Here is a 22,592-nt window from a genome sequence, read left to right as displayed (position 1 = left end):
ACATTTAAAATATTTTATTTTCAAGCAAGCAAAAACATGATAAATGATCGCAAAGAATAGATCAATATATAATAATATTCAATACAATAGATGTCGTGAAGAGTATCTAGTAAAGAGAATGGAGGAAAAAAAGCTAAATTGTTTAAATCTTATATTTTGTTGATATTTCTTACATTCATAAGATAATTTTGGGATAATAAAAATAGAATAGAAACAACTATCGGTTATGATCATTTACTTATATTGTACCATTTTGGTTTCATTGAATAAAATCTATGCTAATAAGGAATATTCAAAGCCTAATTTATTGAAAGGGATGAGGGATGACAAATTATCCCTAAATATACAAAAAAATATGTACCCTTTGATTGTATTAGATAGGGTGCTCAAAAAAGGTTGGAATAGTTAAATAAGAGGATTACTATGACTATAGAACTTGGAAAGTCTTTTGAAGAGGAAAAAACTTAATTTGATATTATGGATGACTAGCTACGTAAAGATTTTTTTTTTGTGTGGCTTGGTTTGGTCTATTTCTTTTTTCTTGTTCTTATTTTGTGCTAGGTGGATGGCTCACAAGTACAACATTTCTAACTTTGTGGTATACTCATGGATTGGCCAATTCCTATTTGGAAGGTTGTAGTTTTTTAACTATTGTATTTTCTATGCCTTCTTATTGTTTAGCACATTCTTTGCTACTATTTTGGGGTCCTAAAGCACAAGGAGATTTTACTCATTACTATAAATTAGGTGGTCTATGGACTTTCATTGTTGTTCACAATGCTTTTGGTCTAATAGGATTCATGTTATGCCAACTTGAACTTGCTTGATCTATACAATTACAACCTTATTATTCAATTGTGTTCTATACTTCAATTATTATTTTTATTTTTGTATTCTTGATCTATCCATTAGGCCATGCCAGTTGGTTTTTTGTACCTAATTTTTGTATAGCAGCTATTTTCTTATTTATCCACTTTTTTTCATGGTTTTCATAATTAGATCTTAGATATATTTTATTAGGTTTTAGGCAGGCGAAAGTAATAAACAATTTTAATACAATGCCAAATAAAACAGGTAAGAATAACAATTCACAATTACACAAATTTTAACATGGTTCACCCAATATGGGCCACATCCATAGAGAAATAGTTGTCCACTTTATTTTATTATCCAATGAATACTAAATTACAATCCAGTGATTATTCGCATTACATGGCCACTTCTTTATCAAGATATTTTTGTGGTTTACAAAATTCAGTTTACATGCCAAAATAATAGTCGACTCCTTCCACCAAAATTTAAGCCCACTAGCATGATCAGTTGTCACATACCAGCACATTTTATATGATGGGACTTGTCTGAGTATTGGTTCCTACTATTTGTATTGCTACCATGAAAAATAATTTATTTGTTGATGGTGATGGTACAAATACATTTTGTGTTTTTAACCCAACTCAAACTAGAGAGACTTATTCTATGGTCACTACAAATTGTTTCTGATCCCAATTTTTTGGGGTTTAATTTTCCAATAAACCTTGGTTATATTCCTTCATGTTATTTGGACTGATGACTAGTTTATGGATGAGTTCCATTAGAGTAGTAGGTCTATCTCTAAACTTGTTTGCTTATGATTTTATTTCTAGGGAGATTTGTGCAATGAAAGATGATGAATTGAGACTTTTTATACCAAAAATATTCTTTTGGATGAAGGTATTCATGCTTGGATGGTGAGTTAGGATTAGCCTCATGAAAAGCTTATAATAGAGTGGCGGCCTAGGCTCAACTTTCCATATAAGGCTACCAACATTTATGGGGCCACCAACCTTTATGGGGACATGAACCCTTAAATTGAGGAAGTAACTATAATAAATGTTTAAATTTTAAATTAAATTTTAATTTTAATTTTATTTAAGATTGTTATATACAATTATTTAAAAATAATATTATTTTATTAATTATTGTGAGAAAAATTATAGTATTATTTAATATTTAATATTAAAATTAGTAATATTTATTAAATAAAAAAATTATTATTAATTAATTTAAAAATTAAATATTTTAAATTTTAAATTAAATTTATCTTATATATTTAAGTACATATTATTATTTCATTAATACTTAATAAAATAAATTAAGATTCATAAAATAGTGTGATGGTTTACTTGTGGCACTATTGTTATTTTAACCAAGGTTCAAATCTTCACTATGCTACTGTGATTATAAGATTGTATCCTTGTTGATCCAATGTGCTTATAGGTTTGAACTTCCATATTGATGTTGTTGGTGTTCATGCCAAGTATGTTTTTCTCTAGACTATTCTCCAAGATCTCATTGGGTTAATGTGCTCACAACATTTATGCCCCTGCTCTAGACTATTATCCTAGATCTCATTGGGTTAATGTGCTCACAATATTTATGCCTCTACTAGACTATTGTACTCTTGGGTCAAGACTATTTGTATTGATTTTGTGCATTCATGCTAGGGATGAGGTCCCTTATTTGTGTTCACACTTAAACTCGAGTCAAGCTAAAAATCCTAAAGATCATTGATTAAAAATAAATTAATTAATTAATAAGTCTATAAATACGATTTGTAATATAAAATATTAATAAATTTAAGCTATTTAATAAATTTCATTTATTGATAAATAGAAGTTTATCTACTACTATCATGCCTATATTTTCAAAAATCTATATAAAATATGCTGAGAGATGTCTAGTTAAAATGTAACCCTAATCTTAACCAAATATATATTGTTAGAATGATCTAATACCGAGAGTAAACTAAGAGGGGGGGTGAATCAGTTTACTAACAATAATAATAATTAATTCAATTATAAACCTTAAACTGGATCACAACTCAATGAAGAATATAATATGAAAGAAAAAACCATAGTGGCAAACCCTACCCACAATTAGATGAATACTCTGCAGTAGTATTATGAATAATTACAATGGGGTTTGTACTTGCGGAAAGGCCAACAACCTAGAGCGCACTATTCATCACAAAGGAAAGTCTCGCTAACTTACATGAACATCAGACTACAATCCGTAAAGCAATGAACTGTGAAAGTAGCATCTAGTAATGCCTGATACAATTCTGGTTAAGCAATTATGTTTGCTCTGCAATACAAAACCTTTCCAACCTTCCCCTAAATGATATGAATTTATTCGCACTTAATTATTTCTTTGATAATGCAAACTTAACCAACCATCCCATCGATATCTAAATTACATGAATAAGTCACCTATAAATATAGATCATCAACCTTATTGACAAGGTCGGCTAAACCCTAAACCCATAAACCCATAATTACAAATATTACATCACACGATGTCACCGAACCAATATTATGATTTACATTACATAGCATGGACCTAAATCAAGTAACCAAACAATAATATCCATCAGGGATTCCACTAAGACCAAAATCCAACATGCTTCACTTGTCGGTAGAAACCCTTAGTGAAAGTTTAACTGGATTCAAATAGGATCACCATAATAGCACACCATCCAATGCAAAGTCATCAAATTATCAGGATATGAGCAAGAAGAACCAACAACATGGAACAAATTGACTCCATAAGTCGGACCCAAAATCCACTGACCAAGTCACCAAAGAAGCATATTGGTAAAGCTAATAGGGAACGCCAGAAACCGGTAAAGCCAGAAGCTAGCTAGTAAATACATAAATCAACTGGTAACCATAAATACCAAAAGTGATAACCAAATCATGAAACCACTAGAATATAGAGAGCATGTAACCATCAGAATAAGCATCCAAAATTGATTCCAGAGATCTGATCATATAGAATCAAAATCATAGCCAAAACAAAAGTGATCACCAAGACTAACTGAGATAGATCCAACCAGGATATAGTGTTGACATCAATGAAATTAACCAAATCCAACATAATGCCAACAATATCCCCCTTTGGCATTGATGGCAACACTAAATGTGAAAAACATCCAAGTGCCAAGGAATGCCAACAATCTCCAAAACCATCAAAAGATCTAGAATTTTTCACATGAATACATTCTCCCCCTTTGACATCAATGACAAAATACGGATACTAGACCAAGAATACTAAACCAAACATCTGACTACTCCCCCTAAGTAATAACACCGTGTTCATCATCCCGTATCAAAAAAGTATGTCTGATAAGATCACCGGATTGATGCATCTCTGCATCTCTAAGTCTCTTCTAGAGGGTTGGTAACTCCCAACTGATCTCTCAGATATTCAAAAGTGTCTTCAAGAAATGGTTTTGTTGGAATATCTACAATCTATTCCTTAGTAGGCACATAAACCAATTTGACTTCCTTTGCTTCAACCTTTTCCTTCAAGAAATTGTACCTTATAGAAATGTGTTTTGATTTGGAATGAAATATCAGATTATTTGACATATCAATAGTAGCAGTATTATCAAAGTGAATAAAAATAGGCTCATCATAACTTACCCTTTTGTCCTTTAACATCTGTTTCATCCATAAAATCTAAGTACAATTGGTAGCAGTTGCAAAATATTCAACTTTAGTTGTAGACAATGAAGTGCATGATTGTTTCTTACTAAGCCATGAAACCAACTTCTTCCCAAGAAATAATGCATTGCCAGTAGTGCTCTTCCGATCATCCACATTTCCTGCCCAATTAAAATTTGTATATGCACAGAATGTGAAGTCATCATTCTTTGGATACCATAACCCAAAGTCTATTGTACCTACCAAATATCTCAATATTCTCTTGATGATAATATCATGAGTTTCTCTAGGATATTCTTGAAATATAGAAGCAATACAAACAACATTCACTTTAGGTGATTCATCATCCTTTGACAATTCGCAATCGGTTATCATAGGAGTACCGAAAAGTTTAGAATTCTCAAGTCTAAATTTCTTAAGTAACTCCTTCACATACTTAGTTTTACAAATGAAAATACATTTATCAGTCTGAGTAATCTGCAAACCTAAGAAAAATTTCATCTCACCAATCATAGACATTTCAAATTTAGTTAATCCTATGAAGATCTGGTTAATACTGAGAGGTGGGGTGAATTAGTATTAAGACCAATTCAACTTAAACTCAAAATCAAACTTATTTCAGCTTATCTCAGATCTGAAAATATCTCTACTTCTATAATCAGATCTAATAACCTCTTTACCAGATTTTCTTAACATATTAATCAAATCATTTACCAATGCTTTCACCACTAAAGTAATCATATAAACTTGATCAATTACCAATTCATTAACCTTATCAATAAGATCAAAAAATTTCTCAAACAATTTCTTATCAGTATCGGTAACCTCTGATAAACTTCTGATAAAACATCATAATTGGTTTCTCAGAAATAATGCATGAAATGAAATATAAACAAAAACATCATATGAAAAACATTCCACACATGAACACCATAAGTTTTTTACATGGAAACCCAAATAGGGAAAAAACCACGGTGGGAGTTGGCACCCACAAATATTTGTACTCTTTCTGAGTATGCCATGTTAGGAGCTTAGCCTTGTTAGAAGCTTACAATATGCCCGGTTAAGAGCAGACCCTGTAACGAGTCACCTGGTTATGGGATTTGCCTTGCAACTCGATTAGGATCTTGATGATATGTTAGGATCAACCTCGTGAAAGGATTTAACACTCTTTTTAGAGCTGCCTTGTTAGGGGACTTAAATGATTAAGGCCTGTTAGAACCTACCCGATCAAGGGATTTAGCCTGTTGCAACTGTTAGGGAACAACAGTAAGAAAATGATTTGTTTTCTTGCACTTCTCTTCATTCTTGATAAGATCTAGTTATACACATCACTCTACAACTCTCAGGAAGATTAAACACTTCACTTGGATGGCTTAACACATTCTCCAAGACTACCGACTCAGTAAACATCAATTGTGTCTACATAAATAGCCATCTCAACTAGGTCGGCCACAAAACCTAATTACATCAATAATTTACAATAAGATCACAAAATATCATCGTAGATCGCTATCTAGATTATAACAACAAATTACAATGCAATATCAATCATTGATTGATCATAACTCATCATGGAAATCCGATCTGTATCCTCAAAACACTCTCCAAAGCATTTCATTGGTTTCCAAGAAAATCTTCCTTTAATCATGCTAAAACAGCTATAAAATCTTTCACGTGGGTTGTGTCGTGGTACCAACTTTAATTAGACTTGATGTTGATCACTGTCATAACATAAATCATTACCGGTTTGAAGATTTCTTCACCGGTCCTTAAACCCTACTAAAACCTTAGCAAAACATCATCAGAAATTGAAAACCGCCTTCCGATAATCATCACAAGTTCTAGTTCTAGTCACATACATCTTTCCATCATACAATTTCACCATCCAAACCGCAAATCACCAATCATTGCCAATCGACCGATCCGATCAAAACAATTCTTCTTTACCGGTTAAAGTCCTAATTCATAGACTTTAGATCACTATCGGTAAACCCTGTCTTCCGCTAAACCAAATCACTTAGATGATAAAACAAAACATTAGGAACATCAATTTCCAATAATGAAACACAAATAACTGATCATGTCATCTATTCATAGAATCTCAATCTCTTCATCACAAATAGACTTTTATCCTTTACCGGTGCAGTCATCCAACTTCAACTGCATGACCTAATCTATATCAGTTATGCCAAATGCCAACAATCTCCCCCTTTGGTATTGATGGCAACACTAATCAGATACACAATTAGAATACTATCATCATCATCAACAACTTGCTTATGATCTCTCCTATACATCTCCCCCTAAACCAATGCTTCACTCAATCTGATCTTCAACTTCTCACATGTCTGCCAAATATTATTTCTATCCATTTCTTCTCCCCCTTTCACAACAATGCCAAAGACGTAAATGCATCACTTGTCATTAATTTTGTTGTTGACTCTTTCACCATCTCTGTTACATAAATCAAAAAAATATAACAGAGCATTAAATTAGAATTTTACATCAGACTTGCTCCCCAAAGGAGTAGCATGTTCCTTCATCAATCCCTTCATCAATCCTTAGTGTAAAATAAACATGAAATCCATAGGATTGATGGATCTCCATCATTCTAGTTCTTTCGGTGTATAGGTCTAACCCCTAGTTTACTTCTAAGAAACTCAAAAGCAACCTTCAATAAGGGTTTAGTAAAGATATCAGCCAACTAATCTTTATTCTTCACATATTACATCTTCACTTCCTTATCTTGACCTCTTTCCCTTATGAAATGATACTTCAATTCAATGTGCTGGGTTCTAGCATGTAAGATAGGATTTTTAGAAATATTGATTGCACTTGTATTATGACAATAGATAGTCATCGATTCTAACATATCTATCTTGAATCCTTTTGGCACATGTCTCAACCATATTGTCTGCATGCAATTCATGGATGCAACAACATACTTAGATTCAGTTGTAGATTGAGAAACAAAAGTTTGTTTCTTTCTCATCCATGCCACTAATCTTCCTTCAAATAGAAAGGCTCCACTAGTTGTGTTTTTTCAATCATCAACCTTACCTACCCAATCAACATCAGTAAAGACATTCAAAGTAAAATCACCTTTGTAGGGATACCATAAACCATAGTCTATTGTGCCTTTGAGATACCAAAAAATTCTCTTCATAGCTACCATGTGACTTTCTTTAGGCCGTTTTTGAAATCTTACAACTAATCCAACAACATGAGAAATATCCGGGCTTCTATGGACAACATAATGTAGCTTGATAATCATAGATTTGTACTCTTTTTCACTAACAGCAGGGGGATCATCTTCTTTTGACAACTTGCAACCAGTCACCATCAGTCTTCCATGCCAAAAGTCTTCAACACTTCTTTGATATACTTGGTCTGACAAATAAATATGCCACCATCCAGTTGTTGGACTTGTAAGCCAATAAAGAACTTAATTTCACCGATTAGAGACATTTCAAATTCCTTTTTTATTATATCAGCAAAGTCCATACACATATCATCATTGCCACCAAAAATTATATCATCAACAAACACTTTTGTTATCAACATCTTGTCTCCATTAGTCTTCAAATAAATATTGTTGTCCTCACTGGTACGTTGGAATCCAATCTTGATCAAATGTGCACGTAATCTTTCATACCATACTCTCAGTGCCTACTTAAGACCATACAAAACTTTGTGCAATTTAGACACCATGTCTTTATCATTGGTCAAGGAAAATCCATTAGGTTGTTCAATGTATACTTCTTCTTCTAGAATCCCAATTAGAAAGGTTGACTTGACATCCATTTGGCAGACTTTGAATCCCTTAAATGCAGCAAATGCCAGTAGCATTCTTACACCTTCCAACCTAGAAACAGGTGCAAATGTTTCACCATAGTCCTCTTCTTCCTCTTGAGAATACCCTTTGTAGACTAACCTTGCCTTGTTTCTTACAATCCTTCCTTCTTTATCCAATTTATTCCTAAAGACCCATTTTGTTCCAATTACATTTTTATCCTCTAGTCTAGGAACAAGTGACCATGTCTGATTCTTCTCAATTTGATCTAATTCTTCATTCATTGCCTTCACCCAATCATCATCCTTTAGTGCTTCTTTAACTATCTTGGGTTCAATTATAGATATCAAACATGAATTCTCTATGATCTTTCTTCTGGTTTGCAAATCTACATTCTTATCACCAATTATATGTTCTTGTGAATGATTCAGTCTGACATGTCTAGGTATTGCTTATGTCAGTTCTGCATCTTCTTCATCAGATTCTTCATTTTCACTATCATCGCTCACCGGTTGAACACCTAGTTCTGCATTTGTCGGTTGTTCATATATTCTTTGCTTCTGGCTCAACGATCACAAACTTTTCCTCATTATCATCATTTTCAGGTTCAGATCTGCTTGTACCTTCAAAATTATCAAATAAATCATCAACTTTTACATTAGCACTTTCAATAAAAAAATTGTCCTCTTATCGTAACATTTATATGTTTTACTCTTAAAAGAGTAACCAAGAAAAATTCCCTCATCAGATTTTGCATCAAACTTCTTAGTGTAGTTATCTCTCTTGATAAAACATTGACTTCCAAAGATTTTAAAATAACTAGTTTTTCCATACCATAGCTCATAGGGTGTCTTATTGTCACCTCTTTTTACCAGTACCTGGTTAAGAGTGTATACAACAGTACTGACTGCTTCTCTCCAAAACATTTTGGATACATTACTTTGTAATAACATAGTTCTTGCAGCTTCAACTATTGTTTTGTTCATTCTTTCTGCAATGCCATTATGTTGTGGTGTCCTCAGAGTTGACATCTGTCTCTTCATACCTTCTTCATCAAAATACTTAACAAATTCATCAGATGTGAATTCACAACCTCGGTTTGATCTTAAACACTTCAAATTCTTACATGTTTCCTTCTCAACCGAAGCTTTAAATGATTTAAATTTATTAAATGCTTCTGATTTCTCTCTTAGAAATGTTACCCACATCATTTTAGAATAGTCATCGGTGAAGATCATGAAATACCTATCACCATAATAACTCTTTGTTCTCATAGGGCCACAGATATCAGTATGTACCAAATCTAAAACATTCTCTGAAATACCATTCTTTCTCTTGAAAGAAATAAAAGTCATCTTACCGATTTGACAATCTTTTCATATCACACTATCCAGTTTGACAAGTTGTGGTAATCCTCTTACAACACTTGACTTGCTTATCTTAATCAAATTATCAAAATTAACATGACAACATCTTTTATGCCATAACCAACTATCATCCATTCTTGCAACCAGAAAATTATTAACATTACTGTTCAAATGGAATAAGTTACCTCTAGTTTGCTTCCTGGTAGAAATCAAATCACCATTACTTCCAAGAATTCTGCAGACTCCACTCTTAAATTCAAGCAAATAACCTTTATCATTGAGCTGACCAACACTTAAAGATTATGCTTAAGACCATCAACCCAAAATAGATCATCAACATTACTCTTTCCATTTAAAGATATAGAACCTTTATCTTTCACCATGCAAGGAGAGTTGTTTCCAAATCTAACAACACCTCCATCAAATTCATTGAGGGTTATGAACTTACCTTTGTCTCTGGTCATGTGATGTCAGCAGCCGTTGTCTATAATCCACTCACCACTATTCTCCATATGAGATAATAGTGCCTTTTTATCAAACAGTTCCTCCTTCACAGCTACAAACACAATTTCTTCATTATCATCTTCTTCTATCGACTCCTCATTGGTCACACCTTCATCTACTGCAACATAATAGTTGTAGACACATAAATCTATGCATTAAATAAATATTTAATATTTATTTGATACACTAATATTCCTCTATTAATTAAATTCACATTTAATTAACTCATTCAACCCCCATTTTGCTATTTTAATTAAATAAATTACATAAATTTATTTAAATTAAAATCCCTATCTATAACCCAGTTATTAAATAAATCTACTTTATTTAATTTTCCTCATTCCTCTCATTTAAATAAATCAATATTTATTTAAAAGCACAAATCAAATTCCCCTTGTAAATAAATCTAAATTTATTTAAAAATCCCCCCCACTTGCAAAATCCTACAAATGCAAGTTGCAACCAACAATTAAAATAAATCAATTTTATTTTAATTAAATCTTATTTTCTCTAACCCACTTGAAAAATCCTACATATCCCACTTGCCTCCTAAACACCTTCTAGATTCTTCTAATCACTTCCAATTTAGCCTAATTCATCTCCTAATTATTGTCACATTCCTAAGCAAACGAAAGTCACTTCTCAAAGCCTCTAAAGTCTTTGAAATGCATTAAAGGCCTTATGTCGTCAACAAGTTAACTCTCAAAGTCTTCCAAACCATTTATGACTCTTACATAACCATTAATGGTTAACTCGACCTACCCATAAGGTTAGATAATTTCCCTCTAACTCAACCCTCATTTAACTTATGGCTCTCTTCAAGCATTCATTACTTTGACCATGGTTATCTCCATTAACTCTTGCACAAGAGTTTATCCATTGGATAAAACCATTACCCTTGGATAAAATCTTTATCCACTAACTCAAGCCTAACCAAACCCTCCTAAGGTAACCTTAATGTCATCTCAAGCTTTTAATGCTTCTTCTCTCTCCTCTTAGGCCATCTCATGTTGACACTCGCCATCATGGGATTGAGTTGAAAACCATCACATGGATCACAAACCCATCAATCCTAGCCCTTCATAAGCTCACTCAATCTGGGCCATTCAAACAAAAGATTTCCCTATAAAAGGACCTCATTTCTCAAAGAAAGGAGGAAGCATTTTGCATTGTTATTATACTAAGATTCACATAGACATTAATTAGGAGCTTTCTCATAACAAATCATTTATGATTGCATAAGCATTTGTTTTCATTTTTACAACCATCTTGAATCTTCATATGACATCCATGGATAGTGCTAAAAGCTGAGAGCTACACTCATTGGGACTTGGAGAGGAGAGGAACAAGGGAGGAACATCGATGAGCATCTTTGGGAGCACCTTGGGGAGTTTTCTTTCTCTCTTTTGTTTATGTATGCTTTTTATTGTTTTCTTTATATCTCTCTTGGTATACATCTCAAGGTTTTTGAGTTCAATTGTGTTTAGTTTTGGTCAGAACTAATCTACTAATGTTTGAACTTGTGTTTGTGGCATGTGCCCCTTTTGCCTTGCATCATTTGGTGAACCCGATGTGAATCAAACACGCAACCTTTTGATTGAATTTTTTTGTGATTTTCCAAAATTTTCATGCACAAGTTGCGCTTTAGCGCTTTTGTTCCACGGTCTGGCACCTTTGTATGATAGTTTTAGCACTTTCGTAGGGTTTTAGCATTTTTTCACATTAATTACCACTTTTGCACTGATATAGCGCTTTTGTTAATATTATAGCACTTTTGTTAATAATATAGCACTTTTGTTAATATATCGACATTGTTGTCTGAATTAGCACTTGATTTTTCTCATAGAGTAGTGCTTTTGTTCTATAGAGCTCAAAATTGTAACCAAAAAACTGAATTTAGGCTTGTGGAAGCCCACATAAGATTTTGGATTTTACTAACTTTTTTCTTTGCAGGTTTTTAACAATTTTTTGCAGGTTGGAGGACATAAATTTAGGATTTCGATTTCTTTTTAGCTTTTTTTCAAAAATTGGTCAAAAAGAATTCATATTTCCTCTTTTTTGGTAAAAACAACTTCACAATTTAGTTTTGGTGCTTTAAAACAAATTAAAACTTGTCTTTTGGGCTTAAAAAGAACATCACCTTCAAAGCTAAAATTTACAACTTTAACATTTCTTTTTGTAAGTTAGATTCACACTTCAAAATTGCTTTGTGGGATAAAAAGAACACCATATCTATTGGAGCAACATCTCCAAATAGCAAATAGATCACATTGCAATAAAAAGGTTAAAAAGAACAAGTGACTTTTGTGTTTGGCACGCTTGTGCAAATTTGTAGAGTGGTCCGAGTTCTAACACATAGTATCCTCTCCCTTGGCTCTCGTGGTCCTAGGTGCAAGAGAAAAGTGTTAGTAACACTCTAAATTTTCTATTTTTAAGAGAGGCCTGCCAAAAGACACATCACTCTTGGGATGACCTTGCACAGTAAATCCTTCTAGCTGCATTAGAAATCAGGTGAGAGTGAAACTGTAGCTTTGGGTGTATTTGTTCCTATAGTGTAACTTGTTGAAAGGATATTTGTGAAAATTTCAGTGCAAGAGCATAGATGGTTTTGCTCCCAGGATACTCACCATACATATTTCCTTGAGTAGAAACGGGTCTTTTTGAAAGGCTACTTGTAGCTTTATGAAAGTGGTGACTCCCCCATTATAGGGATCACCTATTTGTTATGCTTGCGCAATACTTAGTATATCACATCCTTACCTCCCATAGTGAGATACATAAGGTATATAGTACCAAATTTGAAGAAATATCAAGTTATGGGCTGAAAATATCGCAACTGGCCATTACGTTAGGGATAAAAAGTGTTTGAGTTGTCTTCATCTTGTTTTAGACCAGTAAAAATTTGCGTCGACTTTAGGCCTAGGAACATACATACATTTATAAGGGTCAAAAAGTTCATGATTGGGTTGATTTAGACCCACACTCATTGTGCCTTTATTGAAAAAGGGCAAGACTATGTGCTTGTGTGCTTGATGTATTTTCTTGTCAAAATATTCAAAACAATTGAAACAAAGTATCCATTCAACAAATCTACATCAACATTGATCATGTTGTATGACCATCACTCATATCTTGAGAAAAAGAAGTCTTCATCAAAAGGCTAAGTTAAAGAAGAGACAACTTGGTTCAAGGGCTCTTATCGAGAAAAGGAAATTCCTCTATATTGATAGAAAACTCTTTCTCTCACATAGAATATTCTTGCATCATATGTGCTTGTACCTTCAAGACAAATCCAATGAATTTGACAAAGAGACTTTGAGCAATAGAGATTTCACTCAATATAGAGATTTTGATTATCAAAAGAACAAAGGGGGCAAGATCAATCCCACTTTCTTTCCTAAAATTTGTATCACATACAACGAAGTTCAAGAGGAACCAACCCCTGTAAGAGAGGAATAAGTAGAAACCCCCTTCATAACGGAAGAGTTTTATTGAGCACACATATCCTATCCACTTTCACATCCAAACATCACAAATTCACTCAACTCTCAACACAAAGAGGTCTTGTCCTTAGTCCTTTCAGATATTGCTTAAACAAACCAATAAATCACTTTTAGGGTGTCTCTACATCTAGGATCAATCATCCTAAGAGGCATTTCTACATATCTAGATAGGTTAAAACTAGTATATGAGTGCATCCTCTCATTACTAGGTAGCTTGGATTATAACACATCTCGAACCTTGCTATACCTCATCACATCAAAATTGTTGAAAAACACAAAAGCAATTCACAAAGAACTCTGTTGACATCCAACCTTTAGTATTAGATATCTATCTTCCACAAAACATTTCAAAAAAAAAAATATTTCATCAATCATTTCATCATGCCCTCACCATTTTAGAATCTTGGAAAGACCACCTCATAGTCATTTTTCACAATACCAAACTTTTAAAACATGGCTCAAACAAGAGAAATGAAAAATTGACAAGCAAAAATTGAAGAGGAGGACGAAAACCTCAACGATTTTCATGAGGCCTTTAGATGAGGCACTAATGATGAAGACCCCAGCACTCCAACTCCAAAAGAATTAGAAAGAGAACAACATAATAAAATATTGAACAGATTCTTTAATGAAATTCTTAGAAACAATGCCAATGTTCATTTCTTGAGACTCGCTCAGAGGGTGCCAAACTTCCCTCCAATTTTGATACAACACAATTACGACAAACATTTCAGAAACATAGCCATGACGATGGTGGAGGAGGTAGAGACTAATTCTGCTATGACCCTAATCATCAAGGGAATCCTCCACCACCTCCTCCTTTAGAAATAGACATGTTGCGATGACAAGTAGAAAATATTGCCCAACAACTGAACAGTGGTATGAAGACCAATCAATTCTCACTTAACAAAATTTGCCCATATCCATTTGATAGGAACATGCTTATGCCAACTTTTCCATGAGGGTTTGAAACACCCAAATTTGAAAAATATAGAGGAAAAGGAGATCCTAGGGACCATGTGCGAGGATTTCACTCCGCTTTCTTAGACGTGGCCTATGAGGACACATATCTAACGTGCCTCTTTACTCAAAGTTTGGGAGGTACAACCACACAATGGTTTTCACGACTGTTGGGTGGTATTAGAACATTTTAAGAACTGGTCCAAAAATTTATTGCTCATTACACACACAACATAGAACGTGATGTCACCATGACAGATTTGTGCAACACAAAATAAAAACCAGGGGAGTTGTTGTCAACTTTCCTACAACGGTGGAGACAAATGTCTAGCAGATGCTCTCTTCATCTACCTAAACAAGAATTAGTGGAAATTTTCATTTCCAACTTAAATGATGAAATCTAATTTCATTTGGACATGAAGGGCACAAAATCCTTTGAAGAAATGATAACTCAAGGGCTCAAATGTGAAAGAGCCCTCATTAAAAAGGGACTTATCAAAATTTATAATGAACACAAAGATGGTCATCGTCCACACTATAATAGCGACAAACCAAAATTTTGGGACAAAAACAAGAATGTTGTCAATGGTGGGATAGTGGATGCAAGAAAAATGAAAATTTCACAACCTATGGTTAGTTTTGCAAGACAAAATCCCCCTCCTAACAACAACACCATCAATAATCTATAAAATCAAGGTCGCCATACACAACAAGAGGAACCAAAACAAAAGCATCAAAACTACAAGCCAAATCACACATATATGCCCTTAGGGGAACCTATTGAAATGATCTTACACCAATTAATATCCTCCAATCTTGTGACCTTACCAAAAACATCCAATTATGAGCCTCAAGTCAAGCCTCCATGGTGGCGAGATCACAAACATTGTGAATTTCACCAAGGAAGAGGGTAGAAAACAAGCAATTGCCATCGACTAAAAGATCTTGTTCAGGATCTTATTGATAGAGAAGAAATCGAAATTGAAGGACATGACCCAAAAACATCCAATGATGATCACTTAATGTTCAAAAATCCACTTCCATCACATGATCAAAGGGGTCCTTCCACCTCAGGGAGAAACACATGATACCACAGCCAATTACACACAAGTCACATACAATTATACTATGAATCACCTTTATGATGTGGATGAACAAGTTGCAACTCTTACCATAAAAGATCAAAATCCTACATGGAACGTTGTTACGCGTCGTAGCAAGATTACTATTCAAGGGGAGCCACCAAGAATGACACCCCTCCCCAAACAATATAATATTGTAGAGAAATTGGATAAGATGCCAGCCCTCATCTCCATATTAGAGATTTTATGCTTATCTCCCTCACATAAAACAATATTGGACCAAGCTCTCCAAGAAGTGTTTATCCCTGCCAACCTCAACACAGATCAGTTTTAAGCCATGGTTGGTAGTCTAAAGTCATCACCATGTCTCACTTTAATCGAAAGTGACAACACATCCTTCCAAAATCCCCATAATGCCTCCCTCCATATTGAAGGGTTCGTAAACCAACATAGAGTCAAGAGAGTCTTGATTGACAATGGAGCTGGCTTAAACATATGCACCTTGTAGTTAGTCACAACATTGGGTTATGTAGCAGAATCAGTGGATGTCAGCAAAAAGATAACCATCAAAGCATATGATGATGCAAAACATTCTTCCAGAGGAGCTGTTACATTACCCATCAGGGTTGGGCCAATGGTGAAGCATATAGTTTGCCAAGTTCTAGACCTTCCTTTTCAATTCAATCTCTTATTAGGGAGACCTTGGATACATGCCATGCAAGCAGTCTCATCTACCTATCACCAATGTATCAAGTTTCCACACAATGGGGTAGAAATTACAATCCTCGGTGATGATAATTCATTTGCATATTGTAATAATATTCACCATCAACTAGAAATCATTGTACCTAGCAATAGGGAAGCTATCGCTTCCTCATCATATGTTAATCAAACCTCTCTTTCTAGCTTAACAACCCCTACACCAAAATAGGAGAAATTAAAAATGAAAATGGCTGAGGAAGGTCCCAATGAATATAATCTTAGCCAACTCTTTTGTGTTGGATAGTTACCCACATCCCGTAAGACTCATGGAAAACCCCAAGGTTTACTTCAATCACCACTGGCCAAAAGAACTTGCACTTTGGCACAATTCACCCTTGTTAAAAGTACAGAGGAGGAAACCATGGATGAAGACCTAGCAAAATGGATCTACACAGACCCTCTCAACAAGGAAAGCCTGAAGGCTAAGCTCCCCACTAAAAAATATGGCAAAGGCTTAACTATAATGCAAAGAATGGGCTATGATTGCCATAGTGCTTTGGGACCTTGCAAGCAAGGATGACAAGAGCCCTTACAACCTAAGTTGAAACCAAGAGATAAAATTGGACTAGGTTTTCAAAAAGAATATGTTCCTAAGCTTCGATTCAGAGGATATATGAACCGGTATATTGAAGTAAGCAAATTGGCAAGTGAACCGGTATATGCAAAAATTGAACCGGTATGTTGGAGTGTGAACTGGGATATGCAAATTTTGTATCGGTGTTTCATTTGATATGACTACCAATTGGTAGTCTCAGCTCTGGTTGATGCATTCCAAGTTTGTGTGATTCGACCGACGACATCTTGTAATGAGTTAGCATTGAAATGAAGATTAGATTGTGTTACCACGTCAGCCTTGTGCGCGTGAAGAATCTCCTTGAGGATATTGCATGAAAGAGATTGATTCTATCTACCTCGGGAATGTGCAAAAGCTTAGTAAACGGTGGAGAACGCGTGATGGGTTATCAACTTCCAGAAGCGGTGAAGAATGGACAATGGAGAATGTCTTGATATTTGTTCAAGATTGTTCTACCCTATGTAATGTGTTTAAATGGCCAAGATTGCACCGACTATATTGTTAACCTAGATGGTTAGGGTTTTAGGTTTTTACTACCAACCGAATTGTTGTCTATAAGGTCGATGATGACTTTTATTTGAAATTGTTGGCAAATGAATGTATGTGAAGTGATTCTTTCCAGACCAAAGGAGTAAGAAGAGATCTATAGAGTGTGACTGCAGATGTAAACAAACTGAAGTGGATATGCCTTGGCATTAAGTGTTGTTATCAGATCAGTGTATTACCTGTTGACTTCTAACCATTTCAGCAGATGGAAAATCCCTTTACCGGGTAGCTTTAACAGGGTTTTTGTAAATCCTTAAACAGGGTGACTCAAAATCATTGAGTTCTTGAAATCCTCTTACAAGGTAACCTTTAACAGGGTTTAACCTCTAACCGGGTATTTAGCCATCCCTTAACCGGGTGATCCCTAGAAGGATTGGTTCCTAGCAGAACTAGTTATAAAGTTTTTAACTAGACTAGGCTCCTAACAAAGCGAACTTCAGAAGAGTTCAAGAACAACTTGTGGGTATTCATCCCCACCATGGTTTTTCCCAGTTGGGTTTCCACATAAAAAATCAGTGTGTTATGTGTGATGCTTTTTCATGTGATGTTTTAGTGTTTTCTGTTAAGCGGTAATGCAAGCTGATCCAATGGTCATTGTATTTTTTATGTATTACTTGCTTAAGCATATGGGTGAACTTGAGATGAGATATTAGCTTTTGAGAAGATTTAGATGTTACCGGTTTATGTCTTTTATAGTCATACTGTGTTTTACCGATAGTGCCTTTATTTAGATTGGTGTTATTGTTTACCAATTAGTGTAGTCTTTGCAGTTTAAGTTGTTTAAGAATTTTTTGTCCATACCGATTCACCCCCCCTCTCAATATCTGTTGGATATTTATTGTTCATCATTATTCATCAAATGGTATCAGAGTGTCCTCCAGGTCCTCTGTGTTATAAGCTTAACCGCTCGAGGAAAAGATCCTATTCTAATGATGAAGAGGGAAGGTCCTAAGTTCAACATAGATAACTTTAAGATATGGAAGGATAGAATGAAGATCTACATTAAAATCATGGGTGCTCAACACTGGAAATATATTGAGAATACTTATGTTGTCCCTACCAGTACTTTCACCAATGATCAAAGAAGAGAAATTTAGGAGAATGGGCCAGTCATGGAAGCTCTTATAAATAGTCTATCTGATATCGAGATTATAGATGTTCAGGATAAAGACAATCCCAAATATGTATGGGATACTCTCGAGTCTATATATGGTGGTGATGAGCATGTGAAGCAAGCTAAGGAAGAGAGCCTTAGGGGAAAATTTGAAGACATGTGGATGGTTGAAGGAGATACCATTCAATAATATGGGATAAGAATTAAAACTATTGTTGGAGACATCAAGAGTGCAGGAGGTACAATGGATGATTCCACCACTTTAGCAAAGTTTTGAGATCCTTATTACCGGTCTATGCAATAAGGGTTGCCGCTATTCAGGAGTTGAGATCTATTGACAAGACAAAGGTATCCCTTGACTGCATCATTGCTAAGTTGACCTCATATGAGATAAACATTTATGATGGTAGTGTTCAGAAGACTAAAGCGGCCTTTAGAGCATCTGCTGCATTATCCAGAAAGGAAAAAGAGGTTGGTACCAATTCTGAACCCAGACAAAGAAGGGATATAGATAATGAGGAGATCCTGATGGAGTTTGAAGCTCTTCTTGCCAAAAGACTTCCTAAGGGAACTGTAAAATACAAAGGTAAGCTCCCTTCAAAATGTTTTTCTTGCAATAGGATAGGACACATTGCTGTCAACTATCCCAATAGTGATAATAAGGACAAACCAGAGAAGTTTAAAAATTTCAAAGGAGGAAATAGGAGAAACTGTCTTGTTGCAGTCGATGAAGGTGTCACTGATGATGAATTAGAAGATGAAGAATGTGAAGAAATAGTGTTTGTAACCATTAAGGAAGATGTGTTAGACAAGAAGGCTCTTGTCTCGCACTTTGATAATTCTAATGAGTGGATTATTGATAGTGGATTTTCTCACCACATGACTGGTGACCAGAGAAAGTTTCTGTTTCTAGAAGAGTATGATGGAGGTGTAGTCCGATTTGGTAATGATGCACCATGTATGGTAAAAGGAAAAGGGTCCATCTCTCTAAATGGAAAAAGCAGTACTGATAATGTGTATTGGGTAAAAGGTCTCAGGCATAACCTTTTGAATGTTGCCCAGTTGAATGATAAAGGACTCACCCTAGAATTCAAAGATGGAGTGTGCAAAATAAAAGGAAAGAGTGGTGAGTTGATGGCCACCGGTATGCAGACCAAATGTAACTTATTTCAGTTAAATACAAATATCAGTCAATGTCTAATTGCTAAGTTTGATGATAGTTGGATATGGAATAGGAGACTCTGCCATGTAAAATTTGATAATATTGTGAAGGCTAGTAAGATCAAGGCAGCTAGAGGATTGCCTATGCTGAACAAACCGGAGAATCCTTTGTGCAGAGAATGTCAACTAGGGAAAATGTCTTCCTCAACCTTCAAAGGTAAATCTTTCACTATAGATAGTTTACTTGATCTTGTGCATACTGATTTGTGTAGTCCTATGAAAACTAGGAGTGTTCAACGACATAGGTACTTTATGATTCTTACTGATGATTGCTCAAGAATGATGTGGGTCACATTCTTGAAAGACAAGTTTGAAGCTTTTGGAAATTTTAAAGCCTTCAGAGCACTAGTTGAAAAGGAAAGCGGTAAGAGGATTAAATGCCTTAGAACTGACCAAGGAGGAGAGTTCACTTCTGGATAATTCAATAAGTACTATGAAGAGAACGACATCAAGAGGCAACTGTCTGCCCCCCATACTCCACAACAGAATGGCCTAGCAGAAAGGAACAACCGAACTATAGTTGAAGCTGCCAGAACGATGTTGATTCAAGGGAAGGTTGCTCACACTTTTTGGAGAGAAGTGATGAGCACTGCAGTCTACACTATGAACTGGGTACTCATCAAGAAAGGTAAGGATAAAAATCCTTATGAGTATTGGACCGGAGAGAAGTGGTGAGTGATGAGGGAATATTCCTAGGGTATTCCACCAAGAAAAAAGCTCTCGAGTGTTTTAACAATAGGACTCAGAGAATTGTTCAAAGTATCAATGTTAGAGTTGATGAAACCTCTGAGAAACCTAAGGAAACCAGCAGCGAGCGAGAGTGGTAGATGAACCAGATGTAACCTTCTCGGAACCAGTTGCAAAACAACCAAGTACAAGAACAATGCTCCTACACTAGTGGATGCTAATGAAGATGAGGATGAAGAGAAAAAGAAAGAGTAATCAGTTAAGATCATTCATAGGTATGTAAAGTTGCATCATGATCCAAAGCAGATCATAGGGGATAAGGATGTAGGAATACTGACAAGAAGAAAGGTCAAAGAGAATTATTGCATGATTTCTAAATTTGAGCCCAAAACATTTAAAGAGGCACACAAAGATGAAGACTAGATTAAGGCTATGGAAGAAGAACTTGACCAGATAGAAACAAATGGTACATGGTCTTTGGTACCCAGACCTGAGCATAAAAATATTATTGGCACCAAATGGGTTTTTAGAAACAAGCTGAATGAAGATGGCACAGTGGTAAGAAACAAAGCAAGATTGGTATGCAAGGGATATGCTCAAGAAGAAGGAGAAGACTATGAAGAAACCTTTGCTCGAGTAGCTATATTGGAAGGAGTTCAAATGCTACTTGCATATGCAACTTTCAAGGGATTCAAAGTGTATCAAATGGATGCGTAATCTGCATTCCTGAATGGAATACTTGAAGAAGAAGTGTATATAGAGCAACCAGATGGGTTTACCCTATCAGAAGACAGTGATATGGTGTGTAGGCTACATAAAGCCTTGTATTGATTGAGGCAAGCACCTAGAGCATGGTATGAATGTTTACACTCTCATCTTGTGAAGATTGGATTTCAAAGAATAAGTGAAGATAGCAATATCTATCTAAAGTCATAAGGAGATCAGATTCTGATATGTGAAGTGTTTGTTGATGACATAATTTTTGGTGGAGATGATAAGATAAGCCATGCATTTTCAGATGAAATGAAGAAGGATTTTGAGATGTCACTAATCGGAAAGATTAAGTTCTTCATTGGACTACAGATTCAAGAAATGAAAGATGGTATCTTTATCACTCAGTCCAAGTATGTCAAAGAGATGTTGAAAACCTTTGGCATGGAAGATAGCAAACCAGTTGGTAAACCGATGATGACTGGTTATAAATTGTCAAAAGAAGATGACTCGGCATTGGTGAATGAGAAGGAATACTGGTCAATGATTGGAAAGTTGCACTATGTAGTACATAGTAGACCAGATATTACACATGCAGTGGGCATTACTGCACGTTGCCAAAAAATTCCAAAAGAATCCCACTTGGTAGCACTCAAGCGGATTCTTAGATATCTGAAGGGAACTATAGATTATGGATTGCGGTATTGATACAGTAATGATTTAAATCTCAAAGTGTTTACTTATGCCAATTGGGCTGGTAATGTGGATGACCAGAAGAGCACAACCAGTGGTGCATTCTTTCTTAGTGGTAGATTAGTCTCATGGATGAGCAAAAAGAAGAGTTGTATCTCTCAATCCATAGCAGAAGCAGGATATGTAGCAGCATTTATGAATTGCACTCAGACAATTTGGATGAAGCATGTATTAAGTGGTTTCAAAGTCCCTGTATCTGAACCGATGAGTATATTTTATGATAACACAAGTGCAATTAATATTTCCAAGAATCTAGTATTGCATGCTAGAACCAAGCACTTTGAGCTCAAATATCATTTCTTGAGGGAGAAAGTTCAAAACAAAGAGGTTGTATTGGAATGTGTTTCTAGTAAAGAGCAGTTAGCAGGTATATTGACCAAGCCTCTACCGAAGGCTACATTTACCTATTTAAGAGGTGAATTAGGGGTGTTGCCCCTTCAAGAGGTGAATTAAAAGTATGTGCTCCACATCAGTCAGGTATTGCATTGTCAAATCTTTTTAGGATTGATGTGTTGAATGATGCTAGTC

General features: G+C 35.1%; 1 pseudogene; it reads left to right on the top strand.

Annotated features, from left to right (window-relative positions):
• The first annotated feature begins 423 nt into the window (after nucleotides 1–423).
• On the top strand, nucleotides 424–1,736 carry LOC131859635 (photosystem II D2 protein-like; annotated as a pseudogene).
• The last annotated feature ends 20,856 nt before the right edge of the window (nucleotides 1,737–22,592 follow it).

The sequence above is a fragment of the Cryptomeria japonica genome, chromosome 10, assembly GCF_030272615.1.
Source record: "Cryptomeria japonica chromosome 10, Sugi_1.0, whole genome shotgun sequence".
In the NCBI taxonomy this organism is placed as follows: domain Eukaryota; kingdom Viridiplantae; phylum Streptophyta; class Pinopsida; order Cupressales; family Cupressaceae; genus Cryptomeria; species Cryptomeria japonica.
The sequence above is the reverse complement of the archived record's forward strand: the minus strand, read 5'-3'. Positions and strand labels throughout refer to the sequence as shown.